This window comes from Magnolia sinica, chromosome 12, assembly GCF_029962835.1.
Source record: "Magnolia sinica isolate HGM2019 chromosome 12, MsV1, whole genome shotgun sequence".
In the NCBI taxonomy this organism is placed as follows: Eukaryota; Viridiplantae; Streptophyta; class Magnoliopsida; order Magnoliales; family Magnoliaceae; genus Magnolia; species Magnolia sinica.
The window spans coordinates 65,161,749-65,183,293 of NC_080584.1; the positions used below are offsets into that span (position 1 = coordinate 65,161,749).

The window sequence follows — 21,545 nt, forward strand, 5'->3', positions numbered from 1 at the left end:
ATCAGTTTAATCTAAAACTTTTTGTGACCCATTAAAGGTTTGGTTTACCTGGCAGGTATCCACTGTTGCTTTTTTTTTTTTGGCTGATGACCTGAAATATTTGGAAAAACGGATGGACGGTGTCGATCTTGGGCGGTGTGGATATAGAATTCATACATATGGGCCCCACGGTAAGGGCCACACCCTTTTGGGTGTCCGAGTCTCACCCAACGGAAGCGGATTGCGTCCTACCCCCGCCCGGACGATAATCCGTCCAGGCAGCGATCTGTGGGATCCACATTGATGTAAGCGTTTTATCCACGCCGTCCATCGATATTTACAGATCATTTTCGTATTTCAACCAAAAAATTAGGTGGAGCCAATGTTTAACTGGACCACAAAGTGAGGGTTGAACGCTCACCATTAAAAACGTCTTGGGAGCTGCAGAAGTTTCGGATTAAGCCGATTTTTTTTAAAAAAATTTTCCACTTCATACATGTATACATGATGAATATGTGGATAGGCCACTTGACTTTGTGGATCCCGTAAACGTCACTTTGCTAAGATGGGACAAATGATGTTCGTGATAAATCCATCCCATTCATCCGTTTTATACGGTCATTTTAGGACATTCTAGAAAAAATAAGATTGGTCCAAAATTCGAGAGGGCCAAAGTATAGGGAAAAAGAAGAGATTTAATGACCACCGTTGAAATATTCAAACGGCCACAAAAGCTTCCTATCACCTAAATTTTTTGTGATTTCAATTCATCCAAGTCATAATGAACTTATAAAAGGTTTGGATGGTATATAAATATTAAGATGGAGCCCATGAAGTTTTCAATGGTGGGAAACTCTTTCCCCAATTTCCCCTCTCGTATGACCCACTGGAGTTGTGGATTAGCCTAAGTTTTGGTGAAATGTACTAAAATTTTCTTTTAAAACGGATGAACGGAGTGGATTTGTCAAAAATATCAAAGCCGGTCCCACCTAGCATCCCAACGCAAGGAAACTACTGCGAAAGGCTGTACATGCTTGCTTAGCTGGACCATACAGATGAGGATTGAGCAGAGACGGTTGCTTCCGGACCGTTCACAGCCCTATTACCACTGAATTTAAAAAAATAAAAAATAAAAAATCATCCTAATAAAAAACTTCTGCCACCCACGGGCGTTCAATCCTACTGTTTGGTATGGTATGGCTGACATGAGTTTTAGATCTACCTGATTTTTAGAATCTGACATAGAGGTCTTTAAAAACATATGGACGGATTGGATTTGTCACAAACATCTCTACGGGTCCTACATAGGCTTCGGCACAGGAATATCTGTGTGCCTGGGGCAACGGGGTGGTGGTGAACTATCACGGTATTCATAATAGTAGTGGTGAACTATCACGGTATTCTTGATCTGGAAAAAGGGATTCCAAAGCATTTTTGCTTTTTCCCACAGTAACACTCCAGCCCACTGATTATCATGAATCGGCATCTTGTTTGAGCATACCCACCTTCTCTTGCTTGCGTGCGTCTTTGCTAGTTGAGGCTTCTTCAACCTCAGGTATGGCTTATTTAGTTTCTAGTTGAGGCTTCTTCAACCTCAGCTATGGCTTATTTAGTTTCTAACGTATGGATTTTTTTTATTTTTTTATTTTTTCTCTTCGTTCTTAATTGTTTTTAGGATTTGAGGTTTTGCCTTTGTTACGTTTCGTTACCGGGGATGTGGTTAGTTGGGAGAGGTGGATCCACTCAGTCCGTCTAAATGGCCATGTTAATGGATGGCCCATGGATGTAAACCACGGAAACGGATTGGCTACTCCCCCGCCACCAGCCCGGTGGCTGCTGGTCGGTGCTTTGTGGGCCCCACCATTATGTATGTGTTTCATGGAAGCGGATTGAGTACTGAGTAACTCAGTACCCTAAGCGTACTGTGTAAATTCTGTGGGGTCCACTGTTATTTATGTATTTTATCCCCTCCATCCATCCATTTTACCAGATAATTTTACGGCTTTAGCATAAAAATGAAGTATATATAAATCTCAAGTGAACCACACCACAGGAAAGAGTGTGAATTGAACATCTACCGTTGAAAATTTCTCAGGAGCCATAGAAGTATTGGATCAAGCTTGTATTTGTTTTTTTCCCTTCATCTATGTTTGTGTGATCGTATGAACAGGTTTGATGAGAAATAAACATCACTGTGGGCCCTAAAAAGGTTTCAACGGTAAAAATCATTATTCCAACTATTTCCTATGGTATGGTCCACTTGATCTTTGGGTATGATTAAATTTTGGGTTCAACCGTTAAAACAAGATGGAAAAACCAATGGACGGTGTGGATAGACCACATACATTCATGGTGGGCCCAACAAAGTTTACTTATCGTACTGAGTAACTCAGTACGCAATCCGATTTCGTGTCCTTTCATCCATTTTTACATATCATTTTAGGGATTTGTCCCAAAAATGAGAGGGATATAAATCTCAGGTGGACCACACCACAGGAAAACAATAGTGATTGGATATCCACCATTAAAATCCTCCTAAGGCCCACTGCACTGTTTATTTGACATTCAATCTGTTGATTAGGTCATACAAACCTAGATGAAGGGAAAAAACGAAGATCAGCTTGATCCAAAGTGTGGTCCACTTGAGATTCGGATATACCTCGTTTTTTGTTTCATGCCATGAAATGATATGGAAAAATAGATGCACGGCATGGATGAAACACATACATCATGGTGGGGGCCACAGAGCACCGACCACCAGCCTGTGGCTGGTGGCAGTGGAGTAATCAATCCGTTTCGGTAAACCACTGCGAAGACATGATTCCATCTTTATAAATTGGTGTTTTTCAAATAAACGGTCAAAAATGAATATTTGACTCAACAAGAGAAACTGATGGCTGGGATCATCTGTCAACAGAGGTCATAAAGAAAGAGAGCCCAATATATGAGACGCCTATATCCAATTCCCTATCTGCCTCATGTCAATGATTCAAATATAAGCTCCAATCAAGCATATTAGCTAAAGCATAATCACTGGTAAATTGACTAAATCATTAAAGAGGTGCGCTCCAGCGGGGACACGGATTTGCCTTTCGCAGGTAGTTCCGGCGCAAGGAAGGTGGCTGGGGCCCATAGAGATGTTTGTGAAAAATCTACCCCGTCCATCCGTTTTGAGAGCTCATTCTGGGACAAGCAGCCAAAAATGAGGTGGATCCAATCAAGTGGGTCACACGAGAGGAAAAATTGGGGAAAGAATTTTCTACCATTGAAACTTTCCTAGGCCGCACCTTGATGTTTGTATGCCATCTAAAAATCGTTTATAAGGTCATTACCACTAGGATGAATTGAAAATACCAAAAAAAATTTCTACCACTATGAATGTTTCAACGATTCACAGTGGATCCCCACTGTTTCCTCCCATGTGACCCACTTAAGTTTTGGATACATATTATTTTTGGTCGAATGTCTTTAAATGAGCTCTAAAAATGGATAAACGGTATGGATTTCTCACAAACATCTCAGTGGGCCCCACCCAACATCCTTGTGAAGGAACTACCTTCGAAAGGCTTCAAGGGGGAATTTGTATCCCTCGAGAGGCACATATCATGGGGTGGGGCTAAAGTGGTCTATGTATTACATCCAACCTCTCCATCAGATGTAAAGGTGGCCATTGAGTCGAGTCGAATCAGATTAGGTCCAACTCGACTCGATCCGGTTTTTGTAAGTACCTGACCCGAACTCGATCCAATTCAGGACCGAGTCCAGCAAGGCTAACTCGATCTAAACCGATTTCTTGCTGGCTTGACCCGAACCGAGTCCGACTCGATCAGGAAAACCGAGTTGGATCGAGTTGAGTTTGTTCGGTCGATTCGAACTGGGCTGAGTCAAGCTGAGTTGGAGACTTTGGTGTAGGAAGGAAACAAGAGGGAAATCGGGAGAGAAAGAAGGAGATGAGGGAAATCGAGAGAGAAAGGAGGGAAGGAGAGGAAGTCGGCTCGGGCCGCGGTGTTGCATAGGTTTATCTGGCAGCGTCAACTCGAGTAGGGTTAAGATTCGGGTAGAAGAAGGGTAAAGGTTAAAAAAAGAAGAAGTAAAATTTGACTTTACACTATCTGATTCTGGTCCGGATCGGATCGGAACGAATCGAGTTGCTACATGACTCGAACTCGACTCGGTTTGGCATCAGATCCAAGTGGGTCTACTTGATCTGACCCGACCCTGGCTTTTGGTTTGGGTTGGATCGGATCTGACCAATTTGGTCGAGTCGGATCCGACGAGTCAGGACGGATCTTGCCCACCTCTAATTAGATGCATTCACAATTAGGTTAACCTAAAGTCTGGAAATTGGCTCCATTCAAAACTCTGATGGGGCTACCAAAGAGGTAATATGGTTATATGTAGGCTCACCCTTGATGATTTCACTGGGGCCCATCTGAGTGGCAGAACATCTTGATTCTTAATGGGAATCAACGGCCCGGATGCATGATATCTACTCCACCAATCAGGTGTGCCCTCCATGTTTGGCATGAAGCCTAAAAATTAGGTTGATCTGGAACTTAAGTAGACCTCACAGCCACAATTAAAACCTCTAAATTTATTTGTGGAGCCAAAAATTAGTGTGTACAATTCATCTAATCAGGAAACGGATTGGCTATTAGTTAGTGCTCTGTGGGCCCCACCATGATGCATGTATTTCATCCATGCCGTTCATCTATTTTTCGAGATCATTTTATGGTATGGGATGAAAAATGAGGTATATCCCAATCTCAATTGGATCACATTACAGGAAACAATGTTGAATGAATGTTGACCATTAAAAACTTTTTAGGGGCCATAAAAGTTTTGGATCAAGCTAATCTTCGTTTTTTCCCTTCATTTGGGTTTGTATGACCTAATCAACAAATTGGATGTCAAATAAAAAGTACAGTAGGCCTCATGAGGATTTTGATGGTGGATATCCAATCACTATTGTTTTCCTGTGGTGTGGTCCACTTGATATTTATATCCGTCTAAATTTTGGAATCAAGCCCTAAAATGATCTGTAAAAATGGATGAACGGAATGGATGAAACACATACATCATGGTGGGGCCCACGGAGCACTAGCCACCGGGCTGGTGGCAGGGGGAGTAGCCAATCCGTTTCCATCCCATCAATTCATTATATGGGACCCACTAGGATGATGGGGCAGGCAAAGATTCAAAAATCATGTTGATGATCCGATGATCCTAACCCTTTAAATGTTCAAATATGAGATGGCTGATATGGGTTATGCTAATATCCCTACTTCCCTGTGGAAGTTAGCAACCATCCCAAAGCTTTCAGATGATGCACAAGATGGGACTGTTCATTCACTTAAAACCACTGGAAGGGGATTGGGTACTAGAGATGGATGGTTCTGTCAGGGGTTCCGTGGCACCCATCATGATGTATGTATTTTATCCACACTACCCATCCATTTTTGACAAATCATTTTAGGCGTTGTGCCCAAAAATGAGACAGATAGAATGCTCAAGTGGACCACACCACAGGAAGGGGATTGAATGCATACCGCTAAAAACCTCTTGGGGCCATAGAAGTTTTGGATTAACCTGATATTTATTTTTACCCTTCATTCAGATCTATGTGACCTTATGTATAGATTGGATGGAAAATAAACATCACGGTCAGGCATCGGAAGGTTTCAACAGTGGGGTCATTATCATCACTGCTTCCTGTAGTGTGTCCCACTTGAGCCTTCAATCTACCTCCTTTTTGGACTCATGCACTGAAATGATATTTCAAAATGGATTAATGGCTTGGATAAAATGCATATATCATGGTGGGTCCCATAGAGCCCCTGACAGGACTGTCAGTTTTGAGCTAGGTCCTGGTGGGGAATAATTGTGAGTAGGTGTTTAATATGAAACATTGTAAATAAATAAACTAATCAATTATTTTTAGATGACTTGTGTAAATAAATAAAGAAACATGATGATGGTGATAGGAGATCCATTACTCTTAATATCTTTACTTTTATGCATGAGAGCCATCAACATTTAGTTGTTTTTTACTCAAAGGTCTTTTTTAAGTTCTTAATTTATTCCTTGCCTGCTTGAGTTTACTGCTTTTTTCTAAAATATTTTTTCCTTTATGCAATGGTCTCTAATCCATTGCCTTTTTTGTTGATGATAAGAAACAAGTCATCCGTGACATTTCTTTCAAGCATGCAAATCACGTGACTCCATCAAATTTCACCGTTACTAATTATCAACAGTTTCCACATCAACAATTGAAGACATACTTACGTACCAGTGCACTGCTACATGAAGTTGAGGTAGACCCTAATTTTCTTTTCTTTTTTTAATGGAGCATGTTCAACATTTGGGTATCACTTGACTAATGTTTCATCATATTATAAGTTGACTGTTCTTATGCTATTGTGCAACTTTTGGTGTTGAATGTTACTTCATTGTATTTCATTCGGTAAATTTTGATGATTGGTTGGTGGCATGGAAACAATGAAAGAAATTAACCAAAACTTATAATTTTTGTAGTACATTATCTAAAAAAATTCCTAGCTTTCTCTGGAAATGAAATATGTGACGTCACTTCACGAAATAATTTTATTATGAGAAATTCCTATTACTTGGGAATTCAGATCAACATGATGGCATGGAAACAATGAAATAAATTAAGCGAAACTTATAATTTTTGTAGTACATTCTCTAAAATAAAAAATAAAAATCCTAACTTTCTCAAGAAATGAAATATGTGACATCCCATATTTCACAAAATAATTTTATTATGAGAAGATTCCGTTACTTGGTAATTCAGATCATCATGATGAGAAATTCTCCAAACTTCACCAGATTGGAAGGGTGCTTCGGTGCTTTTCTGTCCTTTTAAAAAAAAAAAAAAAAAAAAAACTTTTAAAAAGGTATAATAATGGCAAACAAACTTATTAAATTTAAAAATGAAGAGTGAGCCACCGTCAAGGGTGGTAAAAAGTGTGGAAACTAAGGCGATCGATTCCCCTCCACCTATTAAGTTGTGATGTCTCATCCACCATGCATGCATGATTTATATGTATTGTTATCCATACCATCCCCTGTTTTATCTTACCTTGTGGACAGAGCATGACTAATATATATTACCATCCAAAACATTCCAGTTTGAGCTTGCATTGTGGATATAGTAGGTGAAGTTGCCCACTCATTGAACATCTAAGCATCAAATTTAATTAGTATAATTTGGCTCATGGATGGTATAATTTTAAATTCACTATTTTATAGTAGTCAATTAGTTGAATAAAATCTTTTAGTCACTATGGCTTTTGAGTTGTGATCCATACATAATGTTCTCCAATGACTTGTATGATATAGATCAAGAAATATATTGGCATGAGACCGAGATTGCCAATCGAGGGCTACAAGAAGATTTCTGAAGCCCTAATGTGGCGCAATGAAAGAGTGCTTGCAGCCTCGATGTTGCCTGATGAAAGAGCTTCATGTGCATATGTCAGGTGCAGGCCATGCATTAAAAAGTAAATATCCTACGAGAGAAATATCATTTTTCACACTTTTCACTGTGAAACCTACATCTAGCAAGCATGGAATCTTTCATTGAGCCATGTCACAGCTGCAATAAATATTCATGTAGCCCCTGGTTGCAAGCAATCCGCATCCACTAGCAAGCCACTTTCTACGATGGACTAGGGAAGGGAGAGAGAAGCATCTTCTCAGGTTAGCATAAGGTTCAATATAGGCCTGAGTGAGGCCCGAGCAGTGATGAGCCCAAATAGTTCAGCTAGAGCTCGATTCTAAATGTTTATGTTGGGCGAAAGCTTTAGCTCAAACCAAGGCCAAAATGTTTATACTGGGTGCGAGCCTGAGCCCAAGCGGAATGGTTGGTTTGGTTGGAGTCTTTGTCTAGTGTGTGTGTGCAGTGGTAAGCTTGGGTGAGCCCTACTGTGATGTTTTTTTTTCTGAAATCTACTCTGACCATTAGACACACCAGCTCATATTAGGCCCAAGGCCCAAAACTCAATCACATTCATGATTCAGGTGGGCCATAGAGTGGAACTGTGTGAACAGGACAACCACGTTTCCCTTGATGCGGCCGTCATAAATCATGCACAGGCCTAATTAGGTTGGCCCCGGTCATAACTTTTAATGAAGCAGCTGATGGTTGGAGTAGATTTCACAAAATCATCACAGTGGGCCCGATAAAATTTTCATGTATGGACATCCCTTTCGGAACTATTTCCTTTGGTGTGGTACACTTGTATCATGAGCCAACCTGATTTTTAAGCATTGTGCCTGACAATGGATGACGTGACTGATGGTCAGAATGGATTCTAAATACACATCACGGTGGGACCAACCATGTTTTCCTTGGTGTGGCCCACCTGAATCATGGATGTGATTGAGTTTTGGGCCATGGGCCTAACATGAGAAATCTTATGGCCGAAGTGAGTTTTAGAAATACATCAAGGTGGGGCCTACCCCAACCAAAGAGAGTGAGATGGGGCGTCCCTTAAGAGGAGTAAATGGGAATTTTCACATCTAGTCTTTGTTACAAAACTGCCCTTGCAAACCATAATGGGCTTGTCCGTGTGGACTCTGGCTTCATTGACTAGCCACTGGACTTTTTGGAAAAGATCAGTAGTTTTGATATATATAATCACAGCCACTGGTTGAACTTGAGATGGCCAGTATGGAGAATGGTAGTCCCCATCTCCACGTGGATGTCTGCAATTACCCGAAGCCTTCAAATGACACATGCGACGATCAACCTTTGATTTGGACGATTGATTCACTTGAAACCACTAGGGCAGGCCATGATGCAAAAATCATGTTGATCAGATGATCATAACCCTTCAAGTGATCGAATGTGGGATGGCTGATATGATGCAAGGGAAGTCAATCTTTGATTTCAACTCTCCATTCACTCCAAACCACTATGGCCAGAAACTATACAAAAAATTATGTTGATTAGATGATCTAAATTTTTTAATCTTAGACTTGTTATTATCAATACTTGTTTTTAGAAGCCATAAATCAGATGGTTAATGCTAGCCATAGAGTACCTATTGGCAATCCATGTTGGGGCCTATGAATTAATGTTTCAAGAAAATGGCTAAACCTATTTTCTTCTTTTGCTCCGTCTTGCTGACCTATCTTTCAACCTATTGATTAGATCTATGTAATTTTGCATCATAACTAATCAATGGTTGTATGGAACAAACAGACAATCCACATCAAATTCAGTTTACTAGTTTAGACTAGTACTTGTATTTTTCTATGAGTTATGAACTAGATTATTGTGAATACTTGTTTAATATTGAGCATCGGAAGAAATTCATAAAAGATTCACAAATCATCTACAAACCAATGATTAATGACATCCTTTGCATTATAACCAAAGAGAGGTGGTGCAGAACAAACAGAACCCTTGTCAAATCTGATAGACTACGTTAGACTTGTATTTTCATTTTTCTACTAATTGGAGAAGGAGATAGTTATCATTAGATGTTTAGTATGGAACTTCAGAAAGAAAAATCTTAAACGGATTACACATAATTCACAAGCCAATTATCAATATCATCCTTTGCATCATAACTTGTGAATGGTGGTAGGGAATAAACAGATAATCTAAGTCAGATCCAGTCTCACACATAGTCCACAAACCAATGATTAGGATAATCCTTTCACCATAATTATTCAACCTTAATCCCTCACAATAGCGCCCAACTCTGATGACACGGCCATTTCTACATGTGTGCCCCATGGGGCAACAAAATATTGGCAAGCCTAATCCCAATGATGTATTTTGAGACTGGCATTAGTCATTAAATAGATAAACAAAGCAATTGTTTTAAGACCCACTTGAGTAATTAAAGGACATAACACGGTGATAGTGTTAGGAGAGATCCATTATTCTAAATATCTTCACTTTCATGTACAAGAGCCATCTCCATTTAATTGTTTTAGACTCTAAACTCCTTTTTCAAGTTCTTGGCTTATTTCTTGCATGCTTGACATTACTTCTTTCTTCTTTTTTTCTAAATTATTTTTTAATCTAGCAGCCTCTGTTCATCACCATTGTCGTGGGTGATAAGACAAATTATCCGTGACATTTCTCATGCGAATACAAATCATCTGACTCCGTCGGATTTCACCGTTGTTAATTGATCATTTTCACATCAACAGTCGATAATGCACATGTTTGTTTTCTGCTAGAACCTACAGGTGTTGGGGAGCTGCGGAAGCACATAGAGATGAATCAATTAGAGAATTCCAATAGCACAATCAAGCACAATCACAAAGACTCCGAATTTAACGTGGAAAAAATCCTTTTGGGAAAAAACCATGGCACGAAGTGGCAAAATCACTATGAAAGCTGGAAATTACAAGGGATAGAACGAGCCTTGAATCTCCCCATACAAGCCCCTTGAAACCCTAGGAACGAATTTGAAAGCTCTAAGATACTCCCTGATCCCAATTATAACCTATAGGAGAATCCCAATTGGAATTGGAAATAAATCTGCAAGAAATCCCACAAAATTTTCGCACTTAACGCAATTCTATGTATTTCCTGCGCGGCAGTTTGATTGCACATTCAACGGGACTTCGATGGCATCGACTAGACCATCGATGGCATCAAACCCACTTTGATGAGATCAAATTAATACCAAAACTTTTCAGCAACCAGAGATGAAAATTTCAGATTATTTCGATGGCATCAATCAGGCCTTCGATGACATTGAACAACATCGAGCAACTTTCGATGGCATCGAACAGGGCACCCAAAGTGTCCAAAGATGAAAGATATAAATTCCAGATTTTCTCGATGCCATCGAGCCGACTTTGATGGCATCGAAGCTTGCTCGATGGCATTGAACTTGTCATCAACAAACTTTTGAATTACAAATTTAAAACATCAATCAACAACAGGAAGTTGAGGTAGACCCTGAAACTAACTCAATGAAGCGTGTTCAACATTTGGATATCACTACATATCGAGCATGTTGCATGTTGATTATTGTTAAAACGGTTATATAACTTTCAGTGTTGATTGTTAGTTAGTGGTAGATCATTTTATCAATAAAAATTCTAATTAGCAGTCACTAGCATTCGAACATAAAGTAAATTAACTAAAAAAATAAAAAACCTATTTGTTGGACGTTATTAAAGAAAAAAATAAATTAAATCCAACCTTTCTCAAGAAAAAAAAAAAAGATGTTAAACATCCCATACTCCACAAAATAGCTGTAAAATTCTTTGAGTACTAGTTTCATAATTCATAATTCAGTCAAGTGATTGGAGGTTTGGTAATTCAGCTAAGTCATTGGAAAAGGTGCTCTTTAGGAAGATTTGCTGAGTCCATTCAATGTAACTCTTGGTTACATGAATCCAATCACTGGCGTAGTTAAACTATTCTTTCTAAATATAAGTTAAAAAGGGGACAGTTTTAAACTCACCACGTTTCGTAGGAATGTAGAAGTCTTCCTACCTATGACAACATTGGATCTAGGTCGGCAATCATGGGGGTCTCACCTCTGCTTCCTCCTACCTCCCAATAATTGCTATGATTTGTTGTTCCTATTTATCTAATCAATGGCCAATGAAATGGATGGCTCAGATCACTTTTGGCAAAAATGGCCCGAGCATGGATGTGGACCATAGGCAGCTTTAAAGAATCACTTTGATGTGAAAATGCAAGGAATGGTCAATCTCCACCAAAATGGACAGTCCAAAGCATTTATGACAGAAAAGCTCTGTTCTTGCATTTGGAGGATCCTTCTTGTGGGCTAATCTATACTTCCCTTTCCTCTCAGGAATAACTTCAATCTGATGATCCCAAACATCTGATCTGTGGCTAACAAAGTGGACGGTCCAGATCAATCATGATAAATAGTGTCTGATCATGGATTCGACTATTAATCCTATAGGCCATAGTGTTTGATCATGGATTCGACTATTAATCCTATGGGCCCTACCTCTACTTCCCATTCCTCCCAAGAATCACTTTAACCTGCTTTTCCTAGTCATACAATCATTGGCCATCAAAATGAATGATTAACATCATTTATAAGAAAATATTTAAACATGGATTTGGTCTGTTCATCTTGTAGACCCAATCTCGATTGTCTCTGTTACTCTCAATGATCACATTGATTTGATGTTCTTAGTCCTTGAATCAAAGGCCAACAAAATGATCAAAGCATTTAGGGAATTTTACAATAATAATAATAATAATAATAATAAACTGCCTATTTAATATATAATTTACATTCTGATACCTTTTTCAAAAGGGTTCTCATTAAGCTACCCCATTAAATTATGTAATTTCATTGGAGTACCTGCTATCAAAGGGGTTGGCAGCTTCAATGGCTTGGGTGGGGCTTATGATGATGTTTATGTTAAATCCACCTCGACCACCTAGTGTGCCACCCTATGTCAAGATCAAGCCTAAAATATCAGCCCCATCCATGATTCAATTAGACCACACAGTTGGAAACAACGTATAACTTGAAATATGGATTGGCCTGATTTTTGGACCCCATGCCTAATTTTTGGTGTGGCATATAATGGTTAGAGTGGATTTTATATAATCATCATGGTGGGCCTGATAAAAATCAAGGGTAGATGTCTTTCTTCCAACTGCTTTCTTCGGTGTGGCCTACCTAAATCACAAGTCAACCTTATTTTTTGGCCCTAGGCCTAATGTATGATTACACACATCTATTGGTCAAGGTATATCTCACATGCATAATGGTGGGCCTCCTCAAAAATCACGAGTGCATGTCCTATAATGTTTTTACTATATTAGTGGAGATCACTTGGAACGGTGGGGAAGCCCACACTTGATTTTTATATTTACTTTTACTTTTTGGGGCCAAGATGCACTAAGTAAACTCTACTCTAGATGTATAATCCCATATCAGGCTTAGGGCGAAAATATCAGGCTCATCAATTATTCAGGTACGCCACAACAAAGGAAATGGTCAGTAGAGAGGCGTCCACCATTAATCTTAAAAGGGCCCCCTATGATGATTATATAAAATTCATTCCAACCATTAGATGCCACACCAAAACGTAGGCACGAGACCTAAAAATCATACTCATCCATAATTTAGGTGGGCCACATGGAAAGAAACAATTTAGAGGGTGAGTGTTGCTCTATATACTTTTTCCAATCATGTTGTCCACTTGAGTCATGGTTGGGGCTGGTTTTTGAGACCTACATAAACCTAACGGTTGGGGACCACATGAGCTATGGACCCCTTGACAACTTCCATAAACAAGATCTAATGAAAACTAGAGCTGTACACAAACTGAGTTAACTCGGTTAACTCACTCGACTCGACTCGAAAAAGCTCAATTCGACTCGGTTCGAAACTGAGTTCATGCCGAGTCAGTTGATGTTTGGGGCTGGAAAAACTTCGGGCCGAGTTCGAGTTTGGCCGAGCTCGAATAGACTCGGATTAAACCTCAACTCGAATCGAACTCGGATTGAATGTTCAGTGACTCAGTTATTTTGATATTGATGTTGCTCACCAAGTGTTTCATGAAATGACTCAACGAAGTGTTGTTTCGGGTGTATACATTCTCTATGGGTTCAGCTGGTGGTGAGGAAGGTATGAATATGAAACAAATCTCTGCCAAAGGAAAAACATTAAATGATAAAACTACCTTTGGATCTTGATTTTGATGCTGCCTACTCAGTATTTGATGAAATACCTGTAAACTATTGCTGTTGTTTTGCATATTGTGAGAAATTGAATGTGTACTCTATGCATTTGAGAAAATGGCGCACTGTCTTGAACTGCCCCGATCTGCTGACTGAACCAAGCCAAGCCGGCTAGTTAGAATCAACGACCGAGCTGAGCCGAGTTCGAGCTGGTGTCAGCTAGTGGCCGAGCCGTGGCGAGCTGTGCCAAGCTTGACTTAGTTCAACTCGCATACAACTCTAATAAAAACTAGACCAGTGGTAATTACTTTAATTAATAGGGTAGCTTGTTGAAAACCTTTTCCAAAAAGGTACCAGAATGTAAATTCTACAATAAGTGGGTAGTTTTTTTTTTTTTTTTTTCAATTCCCAATTATTTACTAGAAAAAGTCATTCGATCCTCAATTAGGGACCTGTATTTGATAGTGACTCCAGTACCGAGCTCAGTACTTGTCAGTACTAGAAAAGCTTTGTGGGCCCCAAGGCTCAAGTGGACCTCATCATATCAAGTGGTGATGATGAGTCCCACCACTGAAACTTCGTAGGGCCCATTGCGATGTTTATTTGACATCTAAACTGTTGATAAAGTCACGTAAACTTGGATGAAGGGAATACACAAAAATCAGCTCGATCGAAAACTTTTCAACAGTGGGTGTTCAATCTCTGCTACTTCTGTGGTGTGATCCACTATGATCTTGGCACTACCATGTCCCAGGATTATACCATTAATCTTGTGGCCTCACCTCCAATTCCATTGTGTCTCAAGAACCTCTTCAATATGATGATATTTAGCCATTAGATCAACGACCGGCAAAATGGATGCTCTAGATAGTTTATGAAAATATATGAAATCATGGATCCAGATAGTCCATCTTCTAGGCCCTACCTCTGTCCTCCATTCCTTTAAAGAATCATTCTGATTTGATAACCCTAATCATTCTATCCATGGCTTACAAAATGGAGATTGTACCTATGCTGGTGCACTATGAAGGCTCTTCAACTCTTGTTCATTTAGAGGTGAAGATGCATGCAAAAAGCTAAGATAGTAAAGAGTGGACAATATTCTAAACATGTTGTTTGCTTCGATTACTTTATAAAAATAAAATGAAATTTTAATTTATAAGATTATTATTTTAAAAATTAATAATTAAGGGCCTATGGGCCTGTTAGGATGCCACTTTTTTTTTTTCCTGCCACGCAAGCTTCATTAAGCGAGAAAACTTTACATCGTTTTGAGTGGGTCCCAACAAAAAAGATACGGACCACAGCTATCGTATACCCACATCTCTACACTTGCGAAAACAAAGAAACTCTACAAATCCACACGGACTGATCAAATCGAACCTAACCTGACTCTCTCTAAGAAGAGGAGACCGCGCACCTCATGAGAGAGGGAATCCTGGCGAACAAAACTGAATCAATCTGGGTGATGCTACCGACCCGAGCCATCCCATCAGCCAGGCTGTTCCCTTCTCTCTGAATTTTCCTGAATGAAACAGTTGCTCCCTGTCTCAACCTGTTTATACACGTGAGCCAAGATTTCCACTGCTATGAGGTGCTGGCCTTCCCCGTGAGTAGATCAATGGCCACTTAAAAGTGAGTTCATGTGATTTTATTTAGTGCTAGTTATGTATTAAAGATCATTTTACAAGGATTAAAAATATAGCCAACAATTTGTATTTATTATAATCTCTAATTATTATGAAACTGATGTCAAATAAAATGAGATGAACTGAATTTTAGTTGGACTCCAAACACGGCCTGACAGTATATATATACATTATGATAAATTTATGTCTATATGAAATGAAAATGATTCTATTAGATAACTTATTATGTCAATTGTAAGTTGCCATAAATAACTTACAGTCAAACTCATTTCTTTAATCTTTTTGTTTTTATTTGTAATTTGAATTGTTTCACACTCTCTCTCTCTCTCTCTCTCTTTCATTTATTCTAGTTGTTCCAACTTTCAAGGTATGATACCACTTTCATTGTATGTTGCAGTAACTATGGATTTTTGTATGGTTGTTATTGAATATATGAAGTTATTGTGGGATCCTCTTGCTCGACAGATAAGTTACGTGAAGAATCTGAATAAAAATGTGGAGGATTTGAGAAAGAAGACGGATGAACTAACTAATAAAGAAAATGATGTGAGTAATGAAATTGAGAGAGCTAAGTTGCAACGGAGGGTTCCCCTGGAAGAAGTGAACAATTGGTTGGAAGATGTCAAAAATGTTAAAAACGAAGTGACGGTCATTGAGAAAGAATTTGTTGAACGTGAGAGATGTTGCAAAGGATGTGTGCCCAATTGTTACGCAGGTCGAAAACTAAGCAAAAGAACTCTGGAAAAATATTCTGAAGTGGACGAGCTCAAGAAAAAAAGCTTATTTGAGGGTGGAGTTGCCGTTGATTAGCTATCGGCAACAGTACATACCTTACCCACAACATCTCTAGAAGGTAAAACATCAGCTAAAAAAACTTTAGAGTTGATTCTGGATTGTATAATGGATGCAAAAATAGGAATGATTGGCGTATATGGGATGGGAGGTGTCAGAAAGACGACCATCATGATGAACATTAACAATCAGCTCAAGGATGCCAAGCTTTTTTATAATATTATCTAGGTGACTGTGTTCCAAGATCTTCACTTGAATAGGATACAAGCAGATATTGCCAAGAATGTTGAATTGGATTTGCAAGAGGGTGATGATGAAGTGAGTAGAGCAGCAGCATTATATGAAGCATTAATGAAGAGAAAAAAGTTTTTGTTGATCTTAGATGATATGTGGAAGGCATTTTCACTAGAAAAAGTCAGAATTCCTAAACCTAGTGAAGAAAATGGTTGCAAGATAGCATTGACGACTCAGTCATGGGATGTTTGTTGTGGAATGAAGAATGAAAAACCCATTAGAGTAGAAGTGCTTTTTGAAGAGGAATCATGGGTCCTATTCAAAGACCATATCGGTAGTAACGTGGTGTTGGCTTCAAATATACAAGAAAAAGCAATGCTTGTGGCTAAAGAATGTGGAGGTCTACCATTGGCGCTCATCACGGTTGCTGGGGCTCTTAGAGAAATTAAGGATGTTCATGAATGGAGGGATGTATTGAATCAATTAAAAGGTTCGACGGCTGAAATCGAAGGCATGCGGGACGAAGTCTTTGGGCGGCTAAAGTTTAGCTATGATCGCTTGAGTGTCGAGAGTCGTGTGCTTCTTGTACTACTCATTGTATGTAGAAGATTACAAGATCTCTGTAGAAGAGGTGATTAAATATTGGTTTTGTGAGAGGTTAATAGATGAAGTTGGGGATATCGAAGTTGAAATTGACCATGGACATTCCATAGTGAACAGACTCGTACGTGCTTGCATGCTAGAAAGTAACATAGACGACGTTAAGTTTGTAAAGATGCATGACTTAGAGATATGACAATCGGTACAACAAAGCATAACCATCGCTTCATGGTTAAGGCTAAGAACCAAATGGAAGAGCCTCTGAAAGATGAGGAATGGTTAGAAGACGTTAAAGGGTTTCATTGATGAGGAACAGAATCCACGGCCTCTTAGCAACGCCGAACTGCCGTAAACTCACTACCTTGTTTTTGTAAGGTAATCCTCTTCAAGGTGATATCTGATCTCCATCCTTGTTTCAGCATATATGTGGCATTAGAGTTCTTGATCTCTCCGATGCTGATATCAAGTGCCTGCCCGACTCACTTTCTGATTTGCTGAACCCCTGTGCGTTGGTACTAAGAGACTGCCACGATTTATCCATGGTTCCTTCACTAGTAAAGTTGAAAGAGCTGAGGCTATTGGACTTCTCATCCATAGGCATCGAGGTACTTCTGCATGGAATGGAAGGATTAGCAAACCTAAGATAATTCCTTGACTTATTGGGAACATGGAATTTGGAAAGGATTGAGGTAGGAGTAATATCTAAGTTTCTCCGTCTTGAACAGTTTATGGCCTTGAACCATGAGTTTATTCAACCAGTAAAGCCCCTAGAAAGAAAGGTATTAGATGAGATGACAAGTCTTAACTCTGTTGATTGATCTTAGACTCTCCTTTCCTAACCTTGTCACCTTCTCACACTATGTCCAATTTGGGCAGTGGCGAAAGTTGAAGAAATTCTCTTTCACGGTAGGAGTTGAGACTGTATCGATGATTTTTAGGCAGTATTCTTACCATGCGAGTTGGCACTAAAAGAAGTCCTCTCTGCCGCCTGCCAACACAGTTGACTTGGTCATTTACAAATGCAAAAATTTCTCTCGACTCTCACTTTTCTCATTATCGAATGTTGGGGGATTGAAGTTTTGCTTTATTGATGAGTGCAACAGCGTGAAGTCCCTTTTTGTTAGTCAAAGATAATGTCTCTTTCCTCACCACCTTAGAGCACTTAATCCTTTGAGACCTACGAAATCTACGCACTGTTTGTTAGGGAGTTGCGACACCTGGAACCTTTCAAAGCTTGAAGACTATAACCATCATTGAATGCTACAGGTTGAAGAGTCTCTTTTCGATTGGGGGGTTGAAGAACCTTTAGAACCTTGAAAAAAATTATATCGAAGAATGCAATGGGATGGAAGTTGGTGGCTAAGGAGGAAGAAGAAGAGATAATTGCAGCATCATATAACAGCAATAATGACATTACCATCACATTGCCTATGTTAAAGAATCTCTATGTTTCAGATGTAAATAAATTCAGCTCTTCCACAGGCGGTCTGTCCCAATTTCCAATTGGGCCTGTTTCTGCCCCTTTGCCTGCTCTGTTCATATTGTTTAGGCTATAGTTTCCCCTTGCATATGATAGGTGCAGCCCTTTCCTTTTTGCTAGGGCCTGCCCGAATGGATGTACATTTTGCTTGATCAATGAAATAGTTTGTTCGTTTAATAAATAAATAAATAAATAATAATAATAATAATAATAGATGTAAATAAATTGAAGAAGATTTGCAGCAAGGTACTTGTGTGCACTTCTACGGTCTTCATTACAATAAAAGGTTGTCCTAAGCTGCAGAAGATCCCTTTCTCCATTGGCACCCCATCTGTGTCTTTTAAAGGAGAGATTAGGGGAACAGGAAAGTGGTGAGATAAATTGCAATGGGATGATCCTACTATTAAACCTCTCCTCCTCTCCCTTTTCAAAGAAGTGAAAGGAAAAGATGATGCTGATGATAATGACAAGGACAATAACAACAACAATGATGATGACGGTGATGACACTGACATCGATGATAATGATGTAGAAGAAAGAGAAGGAGAAGATGATGACCATGACAACGATGATGATGAATCTGAAAAAGAAGAAACAACCATTTAAACAAAATAGAAGGTGTCGTATTCCCACCCTATTCTGATATAGATTCTACACTCTTATATGGCTGCTACCATGACAAATGCATGTTGAACCAATTAAATAGACCATTCAAGTCTCGTCCCAATGCAACGAACTAGCACAATAACTTACAGTACTTTGTTAAAGTTGGATCATTTCTCATTTATATTTCCACGAGTGCTACCAATATAAGTTCCTATGGCTAGCGTACTACTGTCACTCATGGTACGCAGTAAACATGTCAAACATGCATGCTGATCAGGACTGTCGATGGGTGGGACACCACTTTGATAGGCTCTATCAAGTAAGGCCCGGAAAGTAAAAGAGTGGTTAGATCAAGACAGGGAAATGGTGCACATTCAATCAGCAAATGCCACAAGGACTAAATGCTCAAAGTTCTCTAATCACTGCCTATTTTGATTGAAGCATTGGCCCTCCAGATCGACAGTCTCGATCTCCACACGTTTTGCACTGTGAGTTGCATGGGCCTTGCTTGCTTAAAATAAAAATTGAAGGTTTGGACAGTCCTGCTTATTCTTCTTTTTTCATGGCTGACAAACGAACAGATGGCAAAATAAGAAGGTTATGCGAGATGGAGTGATGACTTGGAGGGGAAAAGTCTAGCAATCAGATGGCTCAGATCTTTCAACGGCGTGTGCTATTTTTCGTAGTAGGGACATACATGATATAGATGGAAGAGTTCACCTGTCGGATGAAATGCTCAGGTCAATTCGATCTTAGTAATCCGATTAGTGTTTTGTTAATGTTATCAGATGAGGCCAAATCTGCTGTTTGTAATGAACCATGGATTTTCCTGATGTGCGCTTAGTTTGTGTACGTGAGGCCATGGCTGCTTTATCCAACCCATTGATCTAATCGCACCTATAATGGATCGACGACGTAATTGCAATTGTTCAGCTCTAGCCTTTCCATTGTCGGCATGCAATGTATGGTTGAGAAGAAATGCACCGAAAGACCAAAGATTCGATGGTTAGGATCTTCCTCTTTTGGAGATCTGTTTTTTGCACATGCTCCATCAGATCAATGGCTTGGATAAACAAAAACCATGGGCCATGCATGTTACATATGCATACATATATACATTGTTGGGGATTTGTGCTACGGAATCACACAGATCTAGATCTAGGATCGCAATTCAATAGTAACAAACAATCATAGAAGAACACAAAGATTTAACGTGGAAAACCCTTGCGGAAAAAAACCATGGCACAAAGTGACAGAAATCCACTATGAAAAGAAATTACAAGAGAGATGACTTACCCGATTCGAACAACCTCGAATCTCCCCCTTGCTACACCCTTTGATAACCCTAGAACCCTTTAGGAACCCTTGAAAAACTTTTAGAAAGTTTTAGAATACCTTAGAATGACCCTAAGGACCCCTATTTATAGTTTAGGAAACTTCCCTTCTACACCATTGCAAAATCGCTTCAGATTTGCGCAGTCCGCACAAGATCTGGACTCGAATCTACGTAACCTCGACTGGTCAAAAGATGGTCATGCCTGGTCGAGCAACCCGCTCAACCAGTCATGCAATCCCCTCAATCGGTCGAGCATCCCGGACACAAAAAAACTGAGCTTGCTGGACTTTGAGTTGAGCGGGCCACGATCGGTCGTGCAGCTCCCTCGACCGGTTGAGCAAGGTCCACGACCGGTCGAGTAAACTAAAAATCTGATGATTGAAGGCTTTCTGACAACAATCTCCACCAAGTCTTCAATCTTCAGCTGCGTAGCTCCTTGACCACTTCTCTTATCTCTTCATTGCATCATAGCTTCTTGAGCACATTCCGTCCTTCTTTTCCGCCATCGCCAAGCCCAGAGAAGTTGTACATAACTTGAACTTCTTTGCAGGAACATTCTTGTTGATCATGTCTGCCGGATCTAAATCTCAACCACTTTTGCTCCTGTCTTCTCAAAAAGAAAGACGTAGTCTTCTTATCATCTCATCGCGACCCAATATTGCTTGCTGGGGTACTTGCTCATAACATTGATAGCTTGTGAAATAATCGGTCTAATCCAGACCATGACATACACTTCCAACCGCATTCGAATAAGACTCATGAGATATCCTGCTTTTCCTCATCTGTTTTAGGACATGTCCTGAGGAAAACTTGAGGAGAGATGCGTAGGGAATGCTCTCCGACTTTACCTTGCCCATCACATCCTTGATTAATACCTACACATAGGGTATTCCTCCTGTGATTACCAAAGCCTACTCCTCTTTCTGTCTCAACGCCGAGAACCATCTTTGCAGCCCCTCGATCCTTAATCCTAAATGTCATATTTAACCGAGTCTTCAGTACATTGATTTCAGACATGTCATAATTGATGATGTACATATCATCAATTCCTGACTCACCATGATGGAATCAAACCACTGCCTAGGAGACAGGTCGAACCACGACCTCCTGCAAAGTCTTTTCTCAGCCCTTTTAACTTCGAACTGCTCTGGTTGCTTCATATAGATCTGCTCTTCCAATTTCCCTTGTAGAAGT

At 39.7% G+C, this 21,545-nt stretch overlaps 1 long non-coding RNA gene across 2 annotated transcripts; it reads left to right on the forward strand.

Moving 5' to 3' along the window:
* The first annotated feature begins 1,240 nt into the window (after nt 1-1,240).
* LOC131221538 (uncharacterized) lies at nt 1,241-20,131 on the forward strand. 2 transcript variants are annotated; one of them, XR_009159390.1, is made up of 4 exons: nt 1,241-1,534; nt 6,153-6,293; nt 19,293-19,503; nt 19,597-19,728. It is a non-coding gene; the product is annotated as an uncharacterized LOC131221538 (long non-coding RNA). The 2 variants fall into 2 exon arrangements; XR_009159389.1 differs by lacking the exon at nt 19,293-19,503 and having other exon boundaries at nt 1,267-1,534; nt 19,597-20,131.
* Nucleotides 20,132-21,545: the final 1,414 nt, after the last annotated feature.